We start from the raw sequence: 26,618 nt of genomic DNA on the forward strand, positions 1-26,618 counted from the left end.
TTAACTTAACCAGACACCCATATAAAATCTGAAAAGTTTAAGAGGACCTTTTATGCGTTTGTGCTTTTTCTCTTTCCTTTAGTGCGTTATATAGTTTTTTGTGCATGTAAAAGGTATGTAAAATTACAAAGCCACGCCAAAGGGAGTTACTCTGCCCCACAGAAACACTGCTCCTGAGCTGCCTGAAATGCCTTGCTTGAAGTCCTGCCTTTTCTTCTGTAACGTGGTGATGTCACCACGTAACATATTTGCATAACTGCTAATTTGGCACGCCCTCAAACTAGGGCTGACCGATAAATCGTATTTTCACCGTCATCGCGATATGAACTTGCGCGATAAGCACATCGCAATCATTATATTTAGGGATGGTTACCGAAACCCGTTATTAAACAGGCTACGCTGCTAAAAACTGTAATATTAATTATCAGCCTTCGTGGTTTTAATTTATTATCTTCATAAAGTACAGGAGCAACGTAACCCTCGGCTACACAAGCTAAACAAAAACTGGCAGTAGGCTATGTAGTCTAACTGTTTAGGTTAGTTTTCCATGTATCTTACTTGCTGGCTGAGACGAAGCAGTCCCTCCTCCCTCTACCAGCAGTACCTGCAGTGGTTCACATCAGCAGAGGGAGGAGGAAGGACTGATACTGACTGATGTCTGTGATCTTCATTCTTTCTAAGCTTCACTCAGTATTTTCATGTCAGGAATATGATTTATTTTATTAACATTTTAAATTTGTTTCCAGTGAGATATTGAGTAGTCACTTTGCTGTTGTAAACATTACTGTTGCTGCTCTAGAAACAACATTTAGCCTAGTTGTATTTAAAATATATGTATATGTATAGCTAACATGCACACTTCAATATTTGTTTATTTATCGCAAGTCATATCGTCATCGCAATATTGAACAATGTTATTGCACATCGCAGATTTTCCTCATATCGTGAAGGCCTACCTCAAAGCTAGTTAGAGTGGAGCTGGAGCGGAGTCGAAAGAGTTTGGTTTGGTTAACCAATCACAAGAGAGGGCCAGCAGACTGGACTTTTCGGGAGGGTGGGGCAGGAGCTCAGACAGAGGGTGAAAAGAGGTGCTGCAGCACAGCCGGTATGAAAAGAATAAAGCGTTTTTTGAACATTAAAGCATGTAAACATGTTCTACTAGAAACCCAAAACACAAGTATGAACCTGAAAATAAGCATAATAGGTCTTCTTTAAAGCAAAGACATCTAACTGTAAGAAACAAAACAAGAAAATAACTACTGTCCAAAAATGTCTACTTTTCGGCATCACATTTAACCTGTTAAACTACGCAAGTTGATTTTGCACACAACACATTTTAACCGGTGTTGAGGTGAAAAAAGGTTCCTGGGCAAACAGGCGGAAAAGATTTGGTAACCAGGCAGGTAAATACACTTGTTCCTTGTTTTGAGTCTCCAGGTAGAGAAGGTGCACACTGAGAGGTCTATAGAGCCAGTAATGAGTCATATCCTTCAAACTGCTGTTCTCTATCTCAGACACCTCCTAAAATTCACACTGCAATGACCATCGTACACACACATACAGACACACACAGGCACAACTCTAACCTGTTCATGCCTCCATGCTGTACTTCACACCTCCGGTGGTGTTTTCTGGGGAAACACATCACGTCAGTCACCAACGTCAGCACGTCAGTCAAACTCCTGCAAACACAGACAGTTTCTGGCAGGTGTAGCCAGCAGGGGTGGTCTACAGACGCTGACTGACAGGATGCACTTTTGGCGAGTCCCTGTGCGGACTGTCATCAGGTCGCAGAATAAATAGGGATATTTTCAGTCATAACATCTTACAGAGAACGAAGAGCAACGTACATTACAGACAGGATATATGACCACTGTAGGGATTGGACCTGTGACCAAATGTAAATGGGGACATTCAATGATAAACAAAATAGTTTGCTTTTCAGAGATTACATCTGCCATCTGCACTGGAAACACAGTATCTATATTACATCTAAAAGGTTTGAGTAAAGGAGAAAAGTTCTGAGGTCAGACTACAATATGGTTGCCTGGATTTTATTGGAGTTGGCAGGAGTTTGCCTCAGAATTAAAACTCCATGTTTTGTGCTGCTGGCGTCGATATTGCCATTGTCTCATAAATAGACCCTGGGAATGTTTTTCATTAAAAAAAGAAAAAAAAGATGAACATCCTTGACTAAGCTCCACTTCACTCTTAGAATTAAACTGCGAGTGTGTGTACACATAGGCAGTGCAATTTAAATTTGACATGCAAGTTAAATGGCGTCTGTCTGTGTGTAAGATCTGTTTTCTAGCTGGATAAAACACACTTGTTACAAATGATTAAAGGTGCTCTATACAATGTCCAGAGCAGCAAACAACTATTGTCTATGTAAATATATGGAGCAGTAATGTCTACCTGAGCAGAGAATGAAGTCACTCTCCCTTGACACAGTTGGGCCGGCCGCACATGCTTTTAGTGCATGTTCATGCATGTGCGCGTGCTCCACTGCCTAGCTCTCAGCCACTGCTCTGCATCCATCCCGACCGATGGCATTGTTGTGCAGCACCCATGTTGAGAGCCGTGTGGAGGCAATCAAAATGCTCCCAATCTCGCATTCAGCACCTTTAAAGTATCACTGCACTCAGTCTCCCTCTCTCCTCTCAGTATCTCTCTTTGTCAGGGTCGTCTTCAACAAATTTCACCTTCAATAAGAATGTACTGTTATGTTTTGTTGTTGTCGTCATATCTGTACGAAACAGACTGAACAGGAATGATTATTTACACGATTGATTTGGTACTGAGCAGGAAGTGTAAAGTGGGTTCTCTGAGCTTTTGCACTGAAAATAGCTGCCCACTATGGACGACAATGATACGATGAGAGCGGTGAGAGTGAACCAAAAAAAGTTTCAGGCCAGAGCTGAAACACTATAACGCTCTGTGAAGCCAAGGGGAGCTGCAGATTCAGGTGATAATTCTCTCAAGGTTTACTATGAGCGACCCCTTTCACATTGTTGCATTGGTTTCACATTGTCATTTGATGCCTAATTATTATAAAAAATATTGATTATAGACACTTTAGTGTTTGAAAAATAATGTAAATAACCATCACAATTTCATTGATCCCAACGTTACATCTGTATTTATATTTCTGTTTTGTCTGATCAACAGTCCCAAACCAATCAAGTTACAATAAACAATTGATTATTAAAATAGTTGAAGATTAATATGCTGTTGACTCATTTTTCAGTTTTTCAGTTTCAGTATGTAGTTTGGACACATTCATTCCACTGGTTTTCACTCTAACCCATCATTTACCTTTACCATTTTCTGCCTTTTCCTAAATCCATCTCTATAACATATTCATGTCAAACTCTGAAATTGTATTTGAAGCATGCTTCAACTTGTGATACTGTTCTGGGGGGAGACTACGGCCTGTAAATGAGTTGGATAGTTTTCATTGCCAGGTCACTGTTATTATAATTACTGTACAGAGCTGCTGTAGGCTGGAATATAACCTTCATATGTGTGAGTTTAAAAGAGACAGAGAAAGAAAAGAAAAACAATAAGGTGCGAAGGTAAGAAGAGATGGTACATGTTTGCCAATTGAAAGTAACCTGTTTTACATGGTATGCTACTCTGCAGTCTCTCCTTGAGTCTGACTTTAAGTTTGGATCAATGTTGGTGTAGATTTGGACACTAGGCATCAGGCACACTGCCAAGTAGACATACATGTTTAATATGACTGCTGCCGAGCACTTTTACAATGTGGGTGGGGTACATGTGTGTGTTCCCGTATGTGTGTGTTTGTGTGTGTGTGTGAGATTAGCTAACAGAAGTGCCTCAGAGCAGTGATGTGTGTGAGCGTAGGGTAAAAGGCCAGGCATGCTGAGTGATTGCCACTTCACCCATAAGTATGAATCAATCTTCTGTTCAGACATTTGGCTATTTACAGACTCACATGAATTTGATCATGTGTTTTCTTTTAATGGTTTCTAGGATTTACTAAAACCTCTATGGCAGTACTGTTTCACTGCAAAGCTCTGCAGACGACGGAGGGTGGGTGGTATGTCGGCGTGTAGAATGGTCTGAGATCAGAATCGTGATAAATTTAGTATTGAGTTTTTTATCATAATGTTATAAATGCAGTCACTTAGACTGGGGGTGAATGTGAATGTGTTGGCAGTCACTTCCACACAGTGAAGCATACAGCTTATTAATTAAACACTGGTATCGGATCGGTACTCAGTATCAGCCGATACCCAAAGCCAAGCTATCGCTATCGGTATCGGGACTGAGAAAGTCAGATCGGTGCATCCCTAGGACAAATTCATCAACCCCTGCCCAAAAATGAGCAACGATTCTGCGTAGAACTGCAGCTGAAGAGTTCAAGTCCATATAGATTGGAAAAATGGTACTGTGACCCTACCTGAGGTCGTGGACAAGTGTGTGTATGTGTATACACCCAAGATTGATACATAAATAGAAGAACACACAGATAACCTTTATGCGTAAATAATGGTCAGGGTCAATGTCAGTCTGTCTGTAATGTATAAATTGGAAATAATATCCCACGTCATCCACTGCCCACAGTACACAATCACTTCTCATTCTCCTCCTTACTTCTTTGATTGTGTTTCTATCCTTCCCAGATATGCAGTGGCTTCCACCTTTAGTGGAACCTGTTGAAGGTTGGCTGTACATAATCAATATTATTATTAATAATATTATTTTTAGGGCCTACATTTTTTTCAGTGAGATTTATGATGTTGGAAGACCTTGAAGTAGTCATGACATCTGAGTCTCGTGGGTGAAAGAATATCAGACAATATTGAGAGATTTTATATTTGATCCTTGACTTTACATTATGCTACTTATTATATATATCTATATAGATCTATAGATATATAGATCTATATAGATATATATATATATAAACCGATCAGCCATAACATTAAGACCACTGACAGGTGAAGTGAATAACATTGACCATCTCGTTACAATGGCACCTGGCAGTGGGTGGGATATATTAGACAGCAAGTGAACATTTTTAACTTTGAACTTTGTGTTGGAAGTAGAAAAATTGGGCAAGCGTAAGGATGTGAGCGACTTTGACAAGGGCCAAACTGTGATGGCTAGACAACTTGGTCAGAGCATCGCCAAAACTGCAGCTCTTGTGGGATGTTCCCGGTCTGCAGTGGTCAGGACCTACCAAAAGTTGTAAGACCCAAGGCTCATTGATGCACATGGGGAGCGAAGGCTGGCCCGTGTTGTCCGATCCAATAGAAGAGCTACTGTAACTCAAATTGTTGAAAAAGTTAATGCTGGTTCCGATAGAAAGGTGTCAGAACACACAGTGCATCGCAGTTTGTTGCGTATGGGGCTGCGTAGCCAGAGACCGGTCAGGGTGTCCATGCTGTCATAATGTTATGGCTGATCGGTGTATATTATAAATAGCTATATTATATAGCTATGCATGTATATACGAGTGCTTATATGTGTGTGGATGGTTTGATGTACTGCGTGCATATGCTAGTTTTCCTAAGGCTTTGTGTGAATTAGCTGACACACTGCAATCTATCAGTCGTCAGCATGTATCACCTTCACATCTGTGTTCTCCAAACAACACCTTTCTCTCATCTATGCAAGGTTTCACATAGATAAGAATAAGTGTGTTATAACAAAACACAGAGCTTATCGAGGGGAACATAGTGAAGGACACCGCACGCAAGAAAATGTTTCTGTGTCTATCTACTTGCACGTGTGTTTCCACTGCAGGCCACTTCTTCTCCGGAGTCACCCTACCTGTCAGTGTTTTCATTGGCTATTGTGAAGCGGAGAGAGAAATGACAGTTTGTAGGAACTCAGTGAAAGAAGGGATTTAGGCAGTAATCCGCCTCACTGATCCTTTTAGAAACAACCAACTGTCTGGCACACCGCCTGGCTCTCGCCACGACACGCCTGCTTTTGATACCTGAAGGCTGGACTGTAAGCTGACACCCACAGTGACATTTTCTCCTTCCCACATACCTCAGATCATGCAGACCTGGAGTAGATTTAAGCTATTTATTATTTCCCTCAGTCGGTAAAACGTTGGCTTGCAGGTGATCTGAGGTGTTTTACCCTGGAGGTTAATGCACACTGTAAACGTCAGATTTTTTGTATTAATGTTGGAATTTATGACAGGGTTTTTCTCTTTCATCTTTTAACGCTAATATTTGCTGGAATGCTCATTCTTGTCATGGTATACATTATTTTGACCCTTCACTGTTCAGGTCAGGTCAAACTGATTATTTAGTTTGAGAACATATGGCATAAACAAAGATTGCCTTGTAAACTTCTCTATCAGACTGGAGCGTAGTAGGTGTCGTCTGTCTAGCTTATCTAAACACTATCCACTATTTCTAATCATCTTCACGCTGATATTCTGCCACAAGTTGATAATCAGTGTTGATTCAGCCTGTTGAAAACAAACACTCTCAGTCTTTAGAGCAGAGCCATTGCCAAAAAGATGAGTTTGATTAATCTTGCTCTATAAATCTTCCGTTCTTCTTACAGTCAAGCCTGGGCCTGGGTTAGATTATCATATTCTCTTAGATGTAACGATGATTCTCATTCATCATCTTTAATCTCTCTTTTTTGTTTTTCTACATCTGTGTGAGATTTTTCAAAGTATATCGGAGCATACATTACATTTTAGTCTGGCTAAGGCTACCCTATCATGACTCAGCCCGGTCGCACTAAATGGCGTATGAGGGACACGGTAATCTGAAGTTATTTTGCGTGCGATAAGAATGTCTTTCTTGCTTTTGGCGTGTCATTTGTACGCCATGTTGTCTGTACTGACTGCAATTTAAAAGCAGCAGGGCTGCAACCAACGATTATTTTCATTGTTGATTAATCTGACGATTATTTTCTCGATTAATCGATTAGTTGTTTGGTCTATAAAACGTCAGAAAATGGTGAAAAATGTTGATCAGTGTTTCTCAAAGCCCAAGATGATGTCCTCAAATGTCTTATTTTGTCCACAACTCAAAGATATTCAGTTTACTGTCATAGAGGAGTAAAGAAAACAGAGAATATTCACGTTTAAGAAGCTGGAATCAGAGAATTTTGACTTTTTTTTTTCAAAAACAATTAATCGATTATCAAAATAGTTGGCGATTAATTTAATAATTGACAACTAATCGATTAATCGTTTCAGCTTTATAAAATGCATCCGCGTGAGTGCTACGCTCAGAGCTAGTGACATAGAATAAAAACACGAGAAAGACAGCTTATGGGGGCCGGGGACGTGGATGGGTCCAACAAACACAGGACTTTAAACCAGAAGACAGTTGCTTGTGTCCCAAAGTGTTGTTGAGTTATTTTGAAGTGACGTTAGTGACGTTTGTGACGCGTTTTCCGTACTTCTGTTACGTTGTTTCCTTACATATTTTACTTAGTTTACGTACTTATTTTAAGCCCAACCATGTTGCCTAAGCCTAACTGCGGCTGTTACTGTATTTTGTTGCACATAACACGCAAAAGAGGCGTACAAATGACAAAAATGCATTCTCATGACATGCGGAATGTCCTTGTAATGTTGTGCTATTTATACGCCTTCCCATGAGATCGGGTTGCATGACAATTAAAGCACGGAGAGTTTTGGTCCTCCGGGATGAATTTCACCGGAGCTGTGTGTGAGCTAAAAGAACCATTATTCTTGACTTTTTTACTCACAGTAATTCCCAAATGGCATGTCATTTTCTTTGTCAGGAACTGAATGGCACCTTTATTTGAGTAAATGTAGTCATTTTAATTTATTTTTCCACTGGTTGGGCTTTGCGAGATGTATTAAAGTTTGTAGACCTTTGATTCATGGACAATCTGGCCTTTTTAACACTTAATATGAATTGACCTATTTGTCTAATGGTGGTTCTGACTATGGAGGATAAAGCATGCAGAAAAGGCCACAGACAGACACACAACACAGTGAGACACAAACACACACACACACACTCACACGTACTTACATAAGGCTGGAGTGGTTTATAGGGTGGCAATAAAAAGAAACGCTGTGTGAAATGAATCCAGTGTGAGTTACAGTGTTTTGGAGGCCGTGTTTTCTTAGAGATGAAGAAATGGACCCGCCCAGAGTGTCATGTTTATATAAAGGATATTTATTTGAGTTAAATTTTCCAACTCTACAGGTGGGAATCTGTACGACCTGACCCTCCACGTACAAGATCTAATAAAATATGCAAACCTTGGCATACAACCTGTGTGTCTGTATTACAGAAAACACAATGTTTTATATGCCTCTTTTGTATGACTTAATGTATGTTTCATTTAACTTGATACATCAAATAAAACAAGGACAAACATATGAGGCCCATGAAAGCTGCTCAGCACAAAGAAAAGCTGACTCTGAGTTATAGCGAAGGATTTTATATGAATTTAAGGAAACATGTTGATTTGATGCTATTGTATTCCACAATAGAAGTCCTTATTGCAACAGGTGTACATGGTAACCTAAGCTCTAGTATACAGCCTGCAGCCTCAGGAAACGACTACTCTGTCTTTGTATCACTATCTTTTACATTAACCATACTCTGATTATCTCTTCTGTGTTTGTATGTGTGCAGGGATTGCAGAGCTGTGTGGCCAGCCCCATCTGTGAAAGTGAAACTCAGCTTACATCAACCCTCATTTACAGGTAAGAGCAAAATTAATCAATCAGTCCAGTCAGTCAAATATTTTGTTTTGGTGTATTATCATGACTATTGCATTGCCCGTTTGTTGCCTGTTCATAACGGGCTGAATGCTTGGCCTGTCCTGTTGCAACTTGCAGCTTTCTCAAGAACCGCTCATACAAACAACTTCACACTTGACACAGCGCTTCCTTGGGTCCTGAGCAATACACCTGCCATGACGCACAGTAGTTGCTTTGAACGTTGAAAAAATTGATATTGAACATCCAAATTGTACCAAATTTGATACGGCACTCCCTTGGGTCCCCAGCAGTACACTTGCCAAGTGTGAAGTCAATTGAATGAACGGTTCTTGAGATATGCGAAGGACACACAGACAGACAGAGAGCTTTATAGTTAGATGAATGCTAGGGTTATGATTTCTTTTCTTTTTACTGCTCACTATAATGTACAATGTACTGTATTCCCTCTAATACTGCAAAATATTTTGGATTTTAGTGTTCGTCAAATAGCATTTATTTTGTTTTAGATTCCACTTAAGTACCATTTTTTATGGGAAACATTTCATGTAAGTGCCCTCTGTTGAAACTCTGTTTATGCTATCATTTCACCTGCTGCCCTAATGGTGGAGGAGATGAGACAAATTGGCAAACATCTCTGTGAAACCCAGTGGTGATATTGTCCGGGTATAACATTTTTTTTTTATCTATTATACACCGTGATATTTCTTTACGACGTTGATGACAACAAATATTTCAGTATAAACATAAATCAGATCTGCTTTTAGCAATTTCTATGATCTTTTTCCATCATCACAATCGTATCTATAATTCCTTGTTGTCCAATTCATTGTGTCAAAATGTGTTTATATTAGGGCTGTCAGTTAGCGCTATAATAACGCATTAACGCAATCTCCGATCTTCCGGAGTTTGTACCAGGCTCAGTTTTAAAGCTACAGTGAAGATACTGGCATCGTGAAACTACAATCCATTGGTACCAATCATGTCATACTAGCTTGTCGCGAAAGAGGGTTAAATAACGCTCCAAACTTGTGCTAAATTTTGGCAAGGAAAGGGGGGTCCCTTGACCTCTGACCTCAAGATATGTGAATGAAAATGGGTTCTATGGGTACCCACAAGTCTCCTCTTTACAGACATGCCCACTTTATGATAATCACATGCAGTTTCGGGCAAGTCATAGTCAAGTCAGCACACTGACACACCGACAGCTGTTGTTGTCTGTTGGGCTTGAGTTTGCCATGTTGTGATTTGAGCATATTTTTTTATGCTAAATGCAGTACCTGTGAGGGTTTCTGGACAATATTTGTCATTATTTTGTGTTGGTAATTGATTTTCAGTAATAAATATATACAAACATTTGTATAAAGCTAGCATATTTGTTCACTCCCATGTTGATAAGAGTATCTTGACAAATCTCCCTTTAAGGTACATTTTGAACAGATAAAAAATGTGCGATTAATCGCGATTAATCGCGATTAATCATGGACAATCAAGCGATTAATTGCGATTAAATATTTTAATCGATTGACAACCCTAATTTATAAACACCAACCACTTAGTACTGGAGCACAAGTGAATAGGAAGTTGGAAGTTTGCACATAAATCACTAAAAATACTGAAGCATATGGATGAGATTTGATAAAGTAACATTAGATGACCGGTCTGGTCCGTCATAGTTGTCCTGCAAACTGAGGAGCGTCAGGCCCACATCAAGAGAAAATTTAAGCGCTGGGACCACCTTACTACTTTCTCTGCAAATACTTTGATTTTGCAGCCAACCAAGATAACCAAAATAGCCCACAATGTGCAGCTACAGTATGTCCCTGAAGGGAAGGAGGAGTCCATCTCACGTTGCTTGTTTCTCTGAAATCCAAACTTGCCAAGAGAAAGAAGACAGCCAAAAGACAGTGACACCAAATCCTTCATAAATTACTGTATATTTGACTTGTCCTAAAATATCTAACTTGAGCTGTAAAAGCTCACTGGTAAGCAATCAGTGGTGTTTTGCTACGTGTTCCGTCTCCCTTAAGCACATTGTCTATGAAAAAAATGGTTGTGGTTGTGCACATAAGAGCGACTCTTAAAAGAGAGATAGTAGAATAGCTTGTAAAAAAATATGCATGCACTTTCTGTTGAGAATTTAGATAGAACCAAATCACAACACAAGTTGTGAGCACTCCTTCTTTGCAAATATAAATGTTTCCTTTGGGACAGCAGTCTTATAAAAGCAACCTTATAGCTTGCACTAATACGAGTGATTTAACCTCAGTTGCCAAGAGAACATTTATTAGTATCTGGGAGCATTTTATAGCCAGCTGCATGGACAACTACGACAACTGAGGAGGTTTGTATCATGTAAAAGCCCCATGAACTGAAGGAGGGGTATTAAGCATTTGAATACCTCTTCGATCCATCACATGCTTTATAAGCAGCATAATGTCAGTCGCTGAGACCAGGCCTTGCTCTCAAAGCATGTATAAATGCATCAAAAGCATTCATGGACGTAATGGATGGAGTAGAAGTGCTCAACAAAGTAAAAGAGGTCCTTGCATATGTAACAGGAAAAGCTGTCCACAGCACAACTGGCATCTGGACAAGTATATTCTCTACCAGTGCATATACTGTATATTCCTTAGAGGACACTGGGCCATTCAGTCGGGGCCGTCAGGTGCTGTTCACTGCACATTTACATATGGATGATTTAAATGAGGACCACACTGCAGCCAGCCGTTTGGAGTTTATTGAGCAGATGGTTTACAGAGTGAGGTGAAGGAGAGATCCCAGTGGGATTGTTTTGAAGCTGATAATGCCTCAAACAGCGTCCATGTGTCACATCATGTGTGCACAAAGTATTATGATCCAGATTGCCCTCCACTCAGTGGTATGCCATCATCGTGTTTGAGAGGGCTGAGGTAGATTGACATTGTCAAGACATTTTTGAGGATGCATGGTCGACTGCTTTTGAGGATAAGTCATCTTTCTCCTGTGTTGTCCTATGTGTCAATACGTTACAGGGTACTTTGATCCATCTGGGGTGTGATATAACTCTAAAGAGGGTAGCAGTGTCTGTTTACTGTAGGGGTGGCAATGGCCGTGTTGATGATGTGGGTTTCAATAAGAAAAAAGTCAATATTGGCTTAAGATTTATTACATTTCTTTTCATATTGAGTGTTTGCTCAGTATCTCCAGATTGAGAGGGCGGTGGTAGAGTTTCTGTCTAATTATTTTGTTTTATTGGAGGCTGTTGTCCAACATAAGGCCAACTGTCCTCTCTGCCTGGTGTGTGTGCCTCGGTCAAACTGACCCACCGATAGCAGCATATAACAGCCACACTGCACACAGCAGAGGTGAAGAGCAGGGGGAACTAACAGCGATGCAACCCTCTTGTCATCCGTCAAATACGTCCGCAAAGCATCTAAAGGGGGACTTGTGCCCATCGATGTACAATGCTTGTGCCTGGTAACAGAAGCAGAGGGGCGTGACAAAGCGGCAGTATTGACCACCTGAACGGCCTGAACGGGCTGGACACCCTGCACGCTGTTATTGGCTGCGGGTTACACCTCCACATTGGGCACAAATGCTGTTTGCAGACGTCCAGAAGCGTCCCGAGTAAAGTAAAATAATATGAGAAAAGAAAATACAGGCAGAGGGCTGCAGGGTCTCTGCAGAAACAGACACCACCACACACTTCTAGTGGAGCATAAGTGATGATTGAGAGGAATCATTTTTGTATCAGTCTATACATTGTTTTTTAGGAAATTGTTGCATGTTTTACCTTTAAATCATCTACAAGGAACTTTCATTTTGTGTTGATTTTGGCGGCCCCTGTGGACAAAAGCAATAGTGTTTTCCCTGAGCACCACATCCTTGTGTCGTACCTAAAGATCTTGATCTGGCTAGCGCGTGTATTTGTTTAGGAAACGACTGAAAGAAAGACACAACTTGGTCATAAATTACATACCAGAGGGACAATTCAGGATTGGTTTTGAATCCTTTCTAACCCCGCAATTCTCTCCATCTGTTGATTCTATTTCAGGTGGTATATCACCTATACTCAGGTGGTATATCACCTATACTTACTCTTTAGGTTCAGCGACCCTCCCTGACTCCCCTGTCGTTGAGGAAACGCTGCTGTGTGGCGTCTGTATTAAACAGCAGCCTGGAACCTTTGAGTGGGAGACGCATGTTTCAGCAGGGCCATTACTGCTGAAACATGAGAGGCTGTTTTTACATGCACACATATACACACAAGGAAATACGTGTATGAACCGTCACGCACACACACACACACACAGGTGTGCTGGCAACAGCATCTTTCAACATGACGGGGCTCTACCCCGAGGTACACGCTGTAGAGTGGAGACGCTACGAGAGTGTGTGTGTGTGGGTGTGTGTGTGTGTGTAAATGAAGAGAGAGAAGTGGCTATTGGTGAGGTCATGAACTTAATGAAAAAAAGCAGCTTCCTTGTGCTTTTCCATTACATTTCACTCCAAGGACTTCTGTTGTGCATTTGTTGTAGATACCAACCAGATTGTGCATAAAGGTTCTCTTCAATGGATAAAAACTCTTGTTCTCATTATTTCTCTTGAGAGACATTATAAAGTAGGTCAATTTCCATTGCAAGCTTTGGTCTTTTCATGGTAGTATGGCTTTCCAGTGCATGAAGTATATTGGCATTTAAGTGGCTGTTAGCAGGGTGAATGACTCTTTTTAACTTCAGCAGCTGACATTAAACACTGAGGCCTTAATATTACCTGCACTAGATGAGTAAAGAGGATTAGAAAATAAGAGTATAAAAAGTAGGGCTGTCAAAATTAACGCAAATTCATTTTAACGCCACTAATTTCTTTAACGCATTAACACAATCAATCTTTCAGAGGTTGTAGCGGGCTCAGTTTTAAGGGTATCATAGAAACTAAATTAGAAAACCTAAGGAATCCATTGGTACCAAACATGTCATCCTAGCTTGTCGCGAAGGAGGTTAAATAACGCTCCAAACCTGCACTAAATTTTGGTGAGGAAAAACTGGCATGGCCATTTTCAAAGGGGGGTCCCTTGACCTCTGACCTCAAGATATGTGAATGAAAATGGGTTCTATGGGTACCAACAAGTCTCCCCTTTACAGACATGCCCACTGTATGATAATCACATGCAGTTTGGGGCAAGTCATAGTCAAGTCAGCACACTGACACACTGACAGCTGTTGTTGCCTGTTGGGCTGCAGTTTGCCATGTTCCATGTAATGTTTTGTGTTACTAATTGATTTCCAATAATATAAATATACATATATTTGCATAAAGCAGCCAAGCATATTTGTCAACTCCCATGTTGATCAGACTATTAAATACTTAACAAATCTCCCTTTAAGGTACATTTCTAACAGCTACAAAATGTGTGATTAATTTGCGATTAATCAACTATTTTAATTGATTGACAGCCCCAATAAAAAGTTAATATTAATGAACTTTATCAGTATTCTGATGGATATACCTATCACAGTAGAACACCTCATTTACAAAACTAAACCAGCCAAAGATTTGTGGATCTAGCAGTGACTGGGGATGCACGTTGTTTGTCCCCAAGGGGGCACCATACTTACATAGTTTTCTTCCACCTGTTGCAATCAGAAAGACTGTTTATCCTCTCCTTAACAATTATGTTCAGTTTATGGATGACATGTTTAGTGTCTTGGAGTGTTTTCCCTCTACACTTTTTAGTATGTTAAAACCAGTGAAAGTGTATTGTAGCCAAGCTTTTACTGGGTTTCAAGCACGCAGTAAAGATATTATAGGGCTCCGCTCAGTTGCTCAAGCCAAGGTTTTATCAGACAGATCTGAAGTGCTGCTCACTCGTCGCTGCGTGTGAGCTGCTGTTATGGCACTTTTTCTGTAAGCGCAGTTGCTCTCACTGCCACACATTCTCTCTCTCTGTCTCTGTTTCTTTTTCACTTTGTGTCTCTGTGTCTATCTCAGTCTCTCTCATACAGCTGCCCTTATGCTTCAGCGGCCTGCTAGCCTTCAGCAGCAGCAGCAGCAGCAGCAGAAAGTACTTAGTGGTCTAAAAGAGGGAGCAGTGGGCTTTGTCATAATCCCTGTTTGGGCTAGAACAGACTTCTAAATAAACTACTGCAATGGGACACCACTGTTTACCAGCAGAAGAGGATTGTATTCAAAGTGTAGCAGTGTTGTCTCTGTGGTCATTCAGCTGTGAAGAGCCAAAACAGGAAGGACACTGGCAATGTGTACTGCAGTGACGAAAGTAAGGGAGAGACTCACAGGAGTGGAGTTTTCACAAAAGCATGAAGACGGTTTTGGTCATTGTTTGGAACATACTCATTTAAGATAAGAAGCGATCCTTAGTACTGTAAACGGTTTAAGTAAAACAACTTGTGATCGTCCAGAATGAGGCCTGACATGAAAACAAACTAATTACTTCCAAACCTCCGCTGCCACAAGATGTCGGTACAGAGGAGAGCTGTAGGTGTGTGTGCAAAATATAACTCTGAATAACTAATGGTTTTCATTTAATGATTTCCTCCTTATTTTTATAGGTGAAAAACAGGGAAACTTTGTTGTTTGTATGTCAGTTAATATGGGATGTTTGCAGTTATACGTTTGAGTTATAATATAATGAAATTCATGTATTTATTTATTCAGTCACCTAACTTTACCAGGACTCTACTCTCAGGGGATTTATTTTTTAAAGGCAGTAGTGAAAGCTGGTTGGACTCAGGATATAGAGTAAAAAACATACTGTATATATATCAAAATCGATACAGCCAAACAGGCGATATTGTCTTTTTTACTTCATGTATTATTCTTTCTTGTCAATATCTGGCACCTACATTGCCGACAATGCAACGCGACCACTACAAAGAGTATAGAACCAAAGAGGCGAAACTCTAGTGCTTTTTTGTCAATGGCCGCTAGTTGGTGCTGCGGTAGTGCTGCCACCATTTTGGACTGAAAACGCCAATGAGTCCATAGCCATGAATGTATAAAGAGACGTCTGTAAATCAGAAGATAAAGGTAAATCAACTTCCCAGTACGAACACTTAAATATCCCTCATTTAAATCATTATGTCCTAAAATTTGTGAAATTCACAAATAGCCAAATCCAAAGTTATTTTCCTCGGCATAATGAACATGTATCAGACCCACAGGACTGCAACGTCCTGCACGCTCATATGACATATCCGGTTCTGCCAGCTTCCTGCTAGCTGTATGCGGCTGTAATAATGGACATATTGGCTGTAAATAATCACTTTTTTTAATCTTATAATACACCCATGGGCTGTATGCTGTAAGCCTGTACCGTGGTGGACGTGTTCTCTGTTCCCAACTTGAAACTGGGTTTGATTTCTATGCAGGCAGCACAGAAAAATATTGTCTACTCTTTAAGAACCAGTTAGTATATCCATTAGTATAGATAGAAAAATGAATTGCCGTGAATATACGTGGCTGACATACCAAGCCCACAACTTTGGGGCACACGTCCCTCCACATCCTCTCAGAGTCCATACATGCATTCACATGCACACACCAAAATTTAGCCTGAAGCGCACACACACACACACACACACACACACACACACACACACACACACACACACACACACCGACCTTGAGGGTGTTAGCGGTGCTGACGTTTGTTTGGACGGTGCTTCAATTCCTCAGACTGCTGCGAGGTCACATGGCTTGACATCAAAGAAAAGAATTTCTTCCTGGGCCACACTGAGAGCTCTGGTGTTTATTCTAAAGGTCTGACTGTCTCGCAGTCTGTGTCTCTGTCTGTCTGTCTGTCTGTGGCGGTAGCTGCCGTAATGCCTGCCTTGCCTGTCTGTCTGATTACCTGCGTCTCTTTGTTCAATAAGTTCAGAACTGTCTTTTTTGTGACTGTAACTTTGTTTTCCTATCTTTCTCTCAGCCACTCTTTTTTTTTGTTTTCCCTTCACCTCTTAGGTAAAAGTTCTTTATTTTTTTATCCAGCTTTGGCAATAATGAATCACTCTGTGTGCTTTCACTGTAGAGAAAGATGAACTGTGGGCTACAATGGAAAAGCATTTATTTGTTGCCATGAATATTATGTTTTCAGCCCACTGCCTGTTAATGTGGAGTGACTGGATTTGGCCAATTCTTCGGTGCTTTTCACTTGAATGCCATTTAGCGAAAATTGGTGACTGCTCCATTTCTCTCCATTTTAAACAAATGCTGTTTTATTTAGCAACACTTGTTTAAACCACAGCCAGCTGAAATATGGTTGAGAAACACATAGTTGGTCTTTTGTGGTTTGGAGTGTTCTCCACCTGTCTCTTATAACTTATTGCGTTCATCTTCACATTACAAGTCTGGTCAGGATGAAGTGATATGTTGTTTTTTCCTGGCTACGGATCAACTCGTTTGAAAAAAAAAAACAAGGGGAGATGAGAAGCAGAACAATAGGGCATGTGGGCCACAGTTACGGAGCTGGAGTCAATCTGTTCGGCATATAGTATGAAGCAATTGATGACAACAAAGGTGCAACATGAATGATAATAAAGTTTGTGTTCTGTGAAGAACAGTACTGTGGAACACATTTATAGTCTTGATTGTCTTGGTAGCAAGCTGTGTCTCCACTGCAGAGTAATTCATGTGCACGGTTAGCTGTGAGGTTTTCCCCCCGGGGATGTGTTTTGTTTTGATGTCCTGCGCTACAGCCAGATGAATGGCCACATGGAGTGCCGAGGGGGGAGGAGGGGACCTTTGGACATGTTAAAGGACACCTGTGGGGCTTTCGGGGGGCCTCCGCATGATGGACAGGGTTCCGCTTCAGGTGGCAGTAATTTCTCTAAGCCATGGGGAGGGGCAGCGGGGTCGGATTTTGTGTGTGTGTGTGTGTTTGTGGTCTGTGAGCGTGTGCATGTGGTGTGTTTTTCTGTGTCACAATTTTGAAAACAAGTTTGTAACTGTGGCATTGATGTGTCGGTTTGTGTTAGCATTTGTTTCCTTATCATTAACTAACTCCTTTTCAATGTGCATGTGTTTGTATGCACACCATATAAACACATGTACTGTGTGTATGTGTGTGCCCGCAGGCCTATCTCTCACACAGTAATTGCTTCTAATACCACCGGGAACACCACACAGATCGTGACTCAAGTCTCACCCACAACTAATGATTATGTAAATACGATAACCATCTGAAGACATGATTGTGTGTGTGTGTGTGTGTGGGTGTCCTGCCTAATATACTTGTATCTCTTATCACGTGGAGATCAGCTGTTAGACAAATGTGGCATTGTTGAAGGCTGAGGTTGAGCCGAATGTATGTGTGTGTGTGTGTGTGTGTGTGTGTGTGAAGCTGTGCTTTACTAGTTCAGGGCCTCATCTGTTCTGTGCACCTGATACTGAGCTGGACCAACGTACCTGGAGAGCTCCAGGTATTTTAGATGAGAAGAGCTTGTTATTAAATGTCACAGGCCGATCTTCTAGAATAACCAATAATGTGGCAACAACCTCAGCCTCAAAACACACACACACACACACACACACACACACACACAGACTGCCACAAAGACTTTGTACGCGCAGACCTCAAAAGTGCATGTAATTATAGCAGGTTTTAAAAGACATCTAATATACAGTAACTTAATCAATTGATAGACAGCAGACAGAGCAAGGTACCAAGCTGTTTAGGGATGTGTTTATGGTTTGAAAGCCCACTAATTTTAAAAATTTACACACCAATCCCCATCAAAAATTAGGCACGTTGACACAAAATCTATGAATACACACTTTCTGTTGTGTTCTCACAGTGCGTTGGTTACAATAAAACCATACTGGCTCCACAAACCTGCTCTCAACCTTCATATGGAATGGAGATAAAGGTTTAGATAATGCTGCGGTCTGCCTTAATTGTAAATTAGTGGTGCAATGCCAACAGTCTGGCAGCTCAAATTAGAACAGATGCATTCATTTATCCTCAGTACACACACACACACACACACACACACACACACGTCAAGGGTCTTTTTGTGCTCTTCGGGGAGTAATCACAAGATTGAGTTACACTGAATGACTTGAGCTGTTGTTGATACCCTAACAAATTTAACTGCATGTTCCCCTCACCTATACCCTGACTGCGATGACCTCAGGTAGCATTTCAGGAGGAGCAATGAAACGGCTGTCCAACATAAAGTGATTTGTTGATTCAAAATGATGTGCGTATAAAATGTGTTTTAGTATGACTTTAAAACAAGATTTAGACAAGTAAGCTGAACCTGACACATGAGGAATGAACCACTGCTTTTATTATATTTTATCAATGTGGAACTTAAGGGTAAAGAGAACAGACATAATGGCACTATGGTCATTTCCAGGGAAATACCGGAAGTAACCAAGTCGCCTTTACTGCGATGACGTCTCCCTACAATACGCACGCGTTTAAATGCAATCTGTACTAATAAGAAGTGTACAATTTTCTACTTTTACCTTTACTTTCTATGTAACGTTACTTTTGACAACGTTGTCTAGGATTTCGGGAAGAACCTGAGCTATTCTCAGCTGCCTAACATGGTGAAACAAGTAACGTCAGCTAAGTTAACCCTGCTTGTTTAGCGTAACTAACGTTAGTGGACTAAAGGCACTGTCTAGGGGCTGCAGTGGTCCCACAGAATAAATTAACTCTATCAACCAACTGTGGCGTAAACATCATTAATCGGTCGGCATCACAAACTGAACACTTACAAAGTGTCTACTAACTGTGTTAACGGTGACTTTCAACCGAATGCGTCGTGGTTGCTCGTAGTGACGGCAGCTGTTGAAAACACAAACAGGTGTCCTCGTAAAAGCCTTCAATTTGACTTTAATCCATTTTAAATACATACTCATCTGGGTTTATTATTTACGCCAATCATTTACACAAGTTACTACGAGCAACCACGGATGCTTTCAGCTGAAAGTCACCAGTTAACACGGTTGGCAGAGAGTAAAGTCACTTCGCCACCACAGTAATGGCAGCGCTGCAAGATCGTGGAACACACAAAACGGTCGACGGATTCGTCTATAGGTTTGTTTTGTATTGTTCAAAAATGTTGAATAGAATTCTGATTGAAATGACGGTTAATTCAAGTCGGTGTGCTTCACACAGACCATCCATAAGATATGGGCTACAGTTCCATTTCTGAAAGTTTATATTAAACTCCTGAAAACGGCTTCATAGTTGAACTAGATTGTTTTCAGTAAATTGTATAGATTTAATGATGTGTCACACATTATATTGTCTTCTATCATCAACCTGGCTATGTCACCTACATGATTTTATTTAAATAGTGACTGAATACACCGTTTTTTAACTGCTGCAGCTGCGGGAATGTATGTAAGACCACCCAGATGATGAAATGAGATGATGAAATGCACACGTGTGCACACAAAGACACAAACATCAACAATCGACACCTTTTAAGAATAACCCCGACACTGCCAAATTCCCCTCCCCCAAATAAACATATGGCAACACATTCCTTGTTCCCATTTGATGTATCTTCTGTCCTTATAGCATTGCGATTTAATTTTGAGTTTGTCCCAACACAACTAATATTTGTATAATATTCATATACCTAAAGCAAAAGCTTGTCTTTTTTTTGTTATCGTGGCAGTGCAGAAACGTACTCACTGTCGACCGCACTGCCAGCGGAGGTAAAGACGATCTTCTACGCGCAACAAATGCACACACACACACACACACATGCGTACACAGGCATGTTTCTACGTGTCAGAGTCGTTAGCTTGGAGTGCAAAGGTCATCCTGAGGGGTCAGAGTGTCAGTCTTATGTTTCAGCTATAGAAGAGGTTCTCTGTTGCACACTGAATAGACACTGTGAATAGTGTCTTCCAAGAGAGAGAGAGAGAGAGAGGGGGATATGTGGTGGGAGTCAGGAAAGAAACAGAAGAAGAGAAACATGAAAAAAAGTTGGTTTGGGTGGGCGAAGGGTTGATGGGGGGACGAGAGAGGAAGTGAGCATTCATGTTGTCAGATAGCAGGATGATAGAGATCTTAATGACGTGTTAGGGTAACAGAATGTGTAGCGCAGAGTGTGTGTATGTGTGAATGTGTTCTGGTATTTTGTCCACATGCATTCATTTACATGTATGTATGCAGTGCATGCGTGAGTGTGAGCGAGAGTGTGAGCGTATGCATGAATGAATGCATGTTTTGTGTGTTTGGTATGTCAGTTTCTCTCAGTACATAAAGGGTCCATGGTGGTCATACGAGAACCTGCGGTGAACTTAAGGATCCACGAATAGTGGATGCTCTATATTTGGGAGCTGGACCGAGGCCACTGACCCTAACGCTGACCCCGCACCTGCCCTGTGTGTATGTCTGTGGACATGGTAGGGGTCGGACAGAGGGGGGACACTCGAGTGTGCGTGTGATTTGTGTGTCTGCTTCTGCCTTTCTTTATTGTCTCATAATGCATCATGCTTTAGTGTATGTATGTGTGTGTATTGTGTATAGAGCTGCAACAATTAATCAATTAGTTGTCAACTATTCAATTAATCACCAACTATTTTATAATTGATATAATATATTTAAGTTGTGGACAAAATAAGAGGATGTCATCTTGGGCTTTGGGAAACACTTATCAACATTTTTCACATTTTTTCACAATTTTATAGACCTAACAACTGATCGATTAATCAAGAAAATCAACAATGTCAACAATGAAAATAATCGTTAGTTGCAGTTGTTAGTTACTTTTCAAACTAACTAGTAACTTACTCCAGTATTGTAAATATTAACCATTCACATTGGAATGTTAATTTTTTTTATGTATATCAACATAAAAACAAGGTAAAAAAAAAATAAGCCTGACATGCAAAAAGAGAATAATTTATCACAAAACATAATAACCACGCTAAAAATGTGCATTTGTATATTTTTGAACGCCTACAGAAAGGTGATCACACTTCTTCTCTCCTTCCTTAACTCAAAAACTTGCTAAAAAAATTCACTCTTCTTCTCACCTGTGCTAGTAAAATATCAACAATTTTTAAATAAATTAAATAAAGAAAAAATATACTATTATTATAAATAATTTTTGAGTTGTTCTTTGAGTGGAGTTGCATATTGCCAGATTTACCTATATCAGCTTTAAAGCTTCACAATTGTGTCTTATTTATCCTAACCTCAGTAGGGCTCCAACTAACGATTATTTTAAATGATTATAATTCGATTAGTTGTTTGGTCTATAAAATGTCAGAAAATGGTGAAAAATGTTGATCAGTGTTTCCTAAAGCCCAAGATGACGTCCTGAAATGTCTTGTTTTGTCCACAACTCAAAGATATTCAGCTTACTGTCATAGAGGAGTAAAGAAACCAGAAAATATTCACATTTAAGAAGCTGGAATAGGAGAATCTTGAGTTTTTTCTCTTAAAAAATTACTCAATCCAATTAATCAATTATCAAAATAGTTGGCGATTAATTTAATTGTTGACAACTAATCGATTAATCGTTGCAGTTCTAAACTTCAGACATCTAAGCCTGCTAGTTTATTGAAACTAAACTTGACAGACTAATGGAATTACTGTAAAAGCTTAGTGGTGTACAATGTGAGGCAGTTTCAATGTCGGATCCATATTTACATATGTCCTGGTTTTATTTTATCATCCATCCATCCGTTCAATTATTGAAAATGCCTCTATTCCTGAAGGGTCTACATTAAGGCCTTTTTATTTCTGTGATAAGAGTGTAGTTAGTTAGTTAGTTTTACTTACCACTAGTTAAAAAAGGTAGACCTTCGTAGCGTTTGTGTGTGCGTGTGTCTGCGTAAGCAAATGCGTGACCAGTCTCTCAGCTCTTGTTCCGTATTTAGGTCTCAGGGTTCAGGGGTCATGGGGGTCGAGAGGCGGTATGAATGACTGCCTGTTATCAGGTGGCAAACAAAAGAATGTGTGTCCGTGCGTGCATGTATTTAAGAGAGAGAAACAGGATGCCAAGATTGACTGGATGACAGAAGGAAAAAGACGGAGTCAGAGAGATCTTGATAGATAGAAATATAAACACAAACAGGAGATAGAAACATACAGGCCGGCAAAATGAAAAACAAAATGCTGCACTATAATGTGATGATATGCCGACCTTGCATCACAGCTCCAGTCTTTTTTCCTTTATTTTCAAACTTTTTTTTCTACTATGATTCTCATTTATTCCCCACCATCCTGCCATATTTCATATTTCCTCCACACTCTTCACATCTCCTAGAGAGGCTATCTACAAATTGATTGGTTTAACAATCTTTAACAAATCCCATTTAATGATCAAATTAAAAAATAATAAAAAAATGGTTTAGGGTGTGAGCATTTATAAGCTTATAAATCTGATTTTTGTCCCCAAATTTTATGAAATTAGCACAATATCTAAAAATGCAAATGTCTGGCCTGTCCGCAAAAGCTATTACAAAATATCTAGCTGTATAGTAGAAAGTATGGATATACTCACCTCAACCTTTGTGCAAATAAAAGTTGTGCTTTTCGATAACTGCTCTCACTTTTTTTGCCATCTTCTTGTCAACAAACAACCATTTGAAATGAAGTGATGACTACAAAGAGATGGCAGTAGACAAATTGTACAGATATTTAAACTTTCCGGTGTAAACTTCTTTTGGATAAATGCGGATCTGTCAGGCTTTCTCTCACGGTCTGTTCAACTTTTAGGTTTTAAATCATTAATCTCTTTATTTCTCTATCTTTATCCCTTTCTCTCTCCTCTCTCTTATTCATCTCACCCCTTTCCCCCCTCCCTCCTGTCGCCTGTTTTTCTCCCTCATTTCATGCCTCCTCCTTTCTTTTCCCTGCTAATTGCCAACTTGTTGTAGCATCCCGGGAGCGGGGAGCTCATTAATTGGTGAAGAGGAGACAGGTGGCGCCACTATGTTGTGATGCTTCTCGTTAGTTGTGTGCATCAGTGTTCGTGTATTTGTGTGTGCACGTTTGTTTTCATGAGTTTTGCCTTGTTTGTGTGTGCATTTATGTCTTTATACGCTTGTATGTGTGTGATTCCTACATGCATGTGACTGTGTGTGTGTGTGTGTCCATGTCTAAATGTGTGTGCGTGCGTGTGGCGCCCCTGCTTGTTAGCGGCGCGGAGCCCCTTCTCACTGTAATCTCTTTGTTTATGCAGTGCGAAAAGGGCCTGGCGGGGGCATGAACTCCCCACGCTCTTATCCCACTGCGCCACTCACCCCTAGCAGACCCTCATGCCCCCCCGCCACCCGTCCGACACCCCGCTTTGCTCCCATCACCTCCCCCCATCCGACTCAATTCCTGCCCGGCTCCGTCCTCCCTCCCTGTGTCCCGTTGTCCCTCCTTCCTGTCCGGCTTTGTTAACGTCAGAAACTTAAGCTGTACATTCTGCAAGAGGTCAGCAAAGATGCACCTAACTCTACAGTGGGACACCGTATTTTCTGTTACCAACAGTGTTGGGCATGTTACAAGAAAACTGTAATCCATTACTCATTATGCATTGAAAAAGGAGGGATTTACTGACCATCCAGCAGCAGATAGCTTAGCCTCGGTGACTGCACACAGCTCTCTAGAAGTCCCAGCTGTGTGACTCCTTAGTGTAAGACCACCTGTTGCTAATGTTAGCAAGCCAGCTAAGAACATACAACACGTGAATAAGACAACTTTGGAGTTACTGGTAATCATAATTGCCAATGTTGAGACTTCAAATATAGGGAGGATTTCAAAACCAAAGCGAGGGTTTGGGGGAAAAATTAGAGTTTCAGAGACTTTTTTTCCTGCATTCTGGTGACTTTTAAAGAATTAAAATAACAAAATAGTAAGTAGACTGCAACTGAATTTTTATGTTAAATAAGCCTACTTTTAATTTTACTTTTAATTCTCAGGAAAGAAAACTGCATAATATGCCCCTCTGGTGTGGACTTGTGTGACTCAGGCATAAACTAATATTCATCAGTTATCATTCATTCATTTTTTGCCCCTACTTGAGAATTTTTGTCAGTTGGCTTTCTCCATTTCTCTGTCCGTCTCTCCCTCACTGAAGGCCCTTTCAAACGCAACAACGGCACCACTGCGCTCAGTAACCCATTATTTCCAATGGCTTGCGCCACCTCGCGACGGCTTTTTGCTGCCAAACTTTGGGTGCTGCACACTGTGATGTGCGGCGAACGCAGCTCAAACCGCGACGTCGCGAGTAGCTTTTTTTCTGTCGGGAAACGACATTGGATGTAACAATAGAGCTATTGTTGTCCGGTGGAAACAGTAGGGCTTATACACGCTATACAGTGCCAGAAAGAGGTTGAGGTAACGAAAAGGACAAAAAGGCGTGCAAATTTGCCGTAAATTGAGAGAAATACAGGAGAATTTCTCCTCTTTTGGTGGCGGATATCAGCATCCTAACTCCCGGTGAGACAGCGAACAAGTTAACCCTTAAATATCAAAGTAATGGTTACGTTACTTAAGTAACTTAAATGGAATTATTGAAAAAAAGTAATCACATTACCGTAACATGTTACTAAGTAATGTGTTGCTGCTGTTACTGATTACCAATAAGCATTCATTCTCCCATCATGTTCGGCAGTGGTCAGAGCCCTGCTGCATGCTAAGAGATCAGTGCCAGCAGAAATTATAGTTAAATCGAATAAATTTGAACGGGTCATGTTTATTTCAATCAACTAAATTCAATAAAGAACCCACTGAATTAATCAAACTTAATTAAAGAAAACCGCAAAAACAATTGAATGCTGGTTTAAAACTGAAGGTCCATAACTGAATTTAGTTTTTCTTTATCCAGTATTAGATTCCTTATACTAACATCAGTAACTTTAAACACATTGCCCTCTTTTTCTCTCTATTGCCTTATCTTCTTTTGTCTTCCCTTCTTCGCTCCAGACTGTCTGTTTTAATGAAATAACTTCTTCTCTCCCTCCTTTCTGGCCCTCACCTCCAACCTCTCTCACATAGCTCTCCTTTGAAGTCTTCAGTAAAACACTGTTTTCAATCCCTGGCAGTATGTATCTGATTGTTTGGTAAAGTCTATGAGAAAGAAGAATTACAAAAGCACTAGTGTTTTGCCTAACAGATGGTATTATCGGTTGGTCAAATGGTGGCCTTTTGGCAGGTCCACAGGAGCTGGTGTCGAGGGCAACGATGTGTGAATAAGTTAGTGTCTGAGTTTGTGCGTCTGGGTTGGTGTACGTGTCTTTGTATCCGTGTGTGTCCATGTGTTCATGCAGGTGTGGGGGTTACCGGCGGTTTGTAGGTCAGCCCCCTGCCCCCGGTGTCACCTTGCTCTGTTTGGCCCTAAACAGCCACCATAACAGGGCCTCTTCTCTTCTTTTCAGTCTCTCGCTCTTTTGTCTTTCTTCTCTAATCCTCTGTCCTCTTCTATCTATCCACTGGTAATTTAATTATTGCATTCAATTCAATAAGTTATTCTTCTGATAATCAGTCTGCGTGTGTTTACAGATAATTTGCTGGTGGTCCTGTCAAACTCTGCAGTCAGTTAGTTTAACACATTTTTCTTTCATTCAGAACTGGGGGTGTTTTTGTTATTAAAAAATTTCAAATGGTATTACAAAATCTCCAAAACACACAACACTTAGCAGGCATGCGTAGGAATTATAGATCAACTGAAAGAGGCATTGTGTTTGGCAGGTGTGAGTGTGTGTGTGAGACAGAGAAAGAGAGCGGGAGAAAGCAACAGTGAATAGGAGCAGGAATAGAGACAGAAAGGTTTTATTGGGCTTCGCTATTCTTGGCTGTAGGAACAGTTGTCATTGGCCATGGGAACACGTGTAGCTCTTTTATTAGCGTCAGCTCCCACTTTAGGTGGTCCTCCCCACCTATTCAGGGCAAAACCGAGTTAGTTTTGAATGGTTAATTAGAACGGCCAGAACCCCATGC

At 40.6% G+C, this 26,618-nt stretch overlaps 1 protein-coding gene across 1 annotated transcript in view; it reads left to right on the forward strand.

Annotated features, from left to right (window-relative positions):
• Positions 1 to 26,618, forward strand: part of bmpr1ba (bone morphogenetic protein receptor, type IBa) — a 109,856-nt gene that overhangs the window by 42,486 nt on the left and 40,752 nt on the right. Inside the window, exon 2 of the mRNA XM_037778073.1 lies at positions 8,625 to 8,695. The gene's annotated coding sequence lies outside the window, so the exon portion shown is untranslated. The remainder of the gene's footprint in view (positions 1 to 8,624; positions 8,696 to 26,618) is intronic.

The sequence above is a fragment of the Sebastes umbrosus genome, chromosome 8 (assembly GCF_015220745.1).
Source record: "Sebastes umbrosus isolate fSebUmb1 chromosome 8, fSebUmb1.pri, whole genome shotgun sequence".
NCBI lineage: Eukaryota > Metazoa > Chordata > Actinopteri > Perciformes > Sebastidae > Sebastes > Sebastes umbrosus.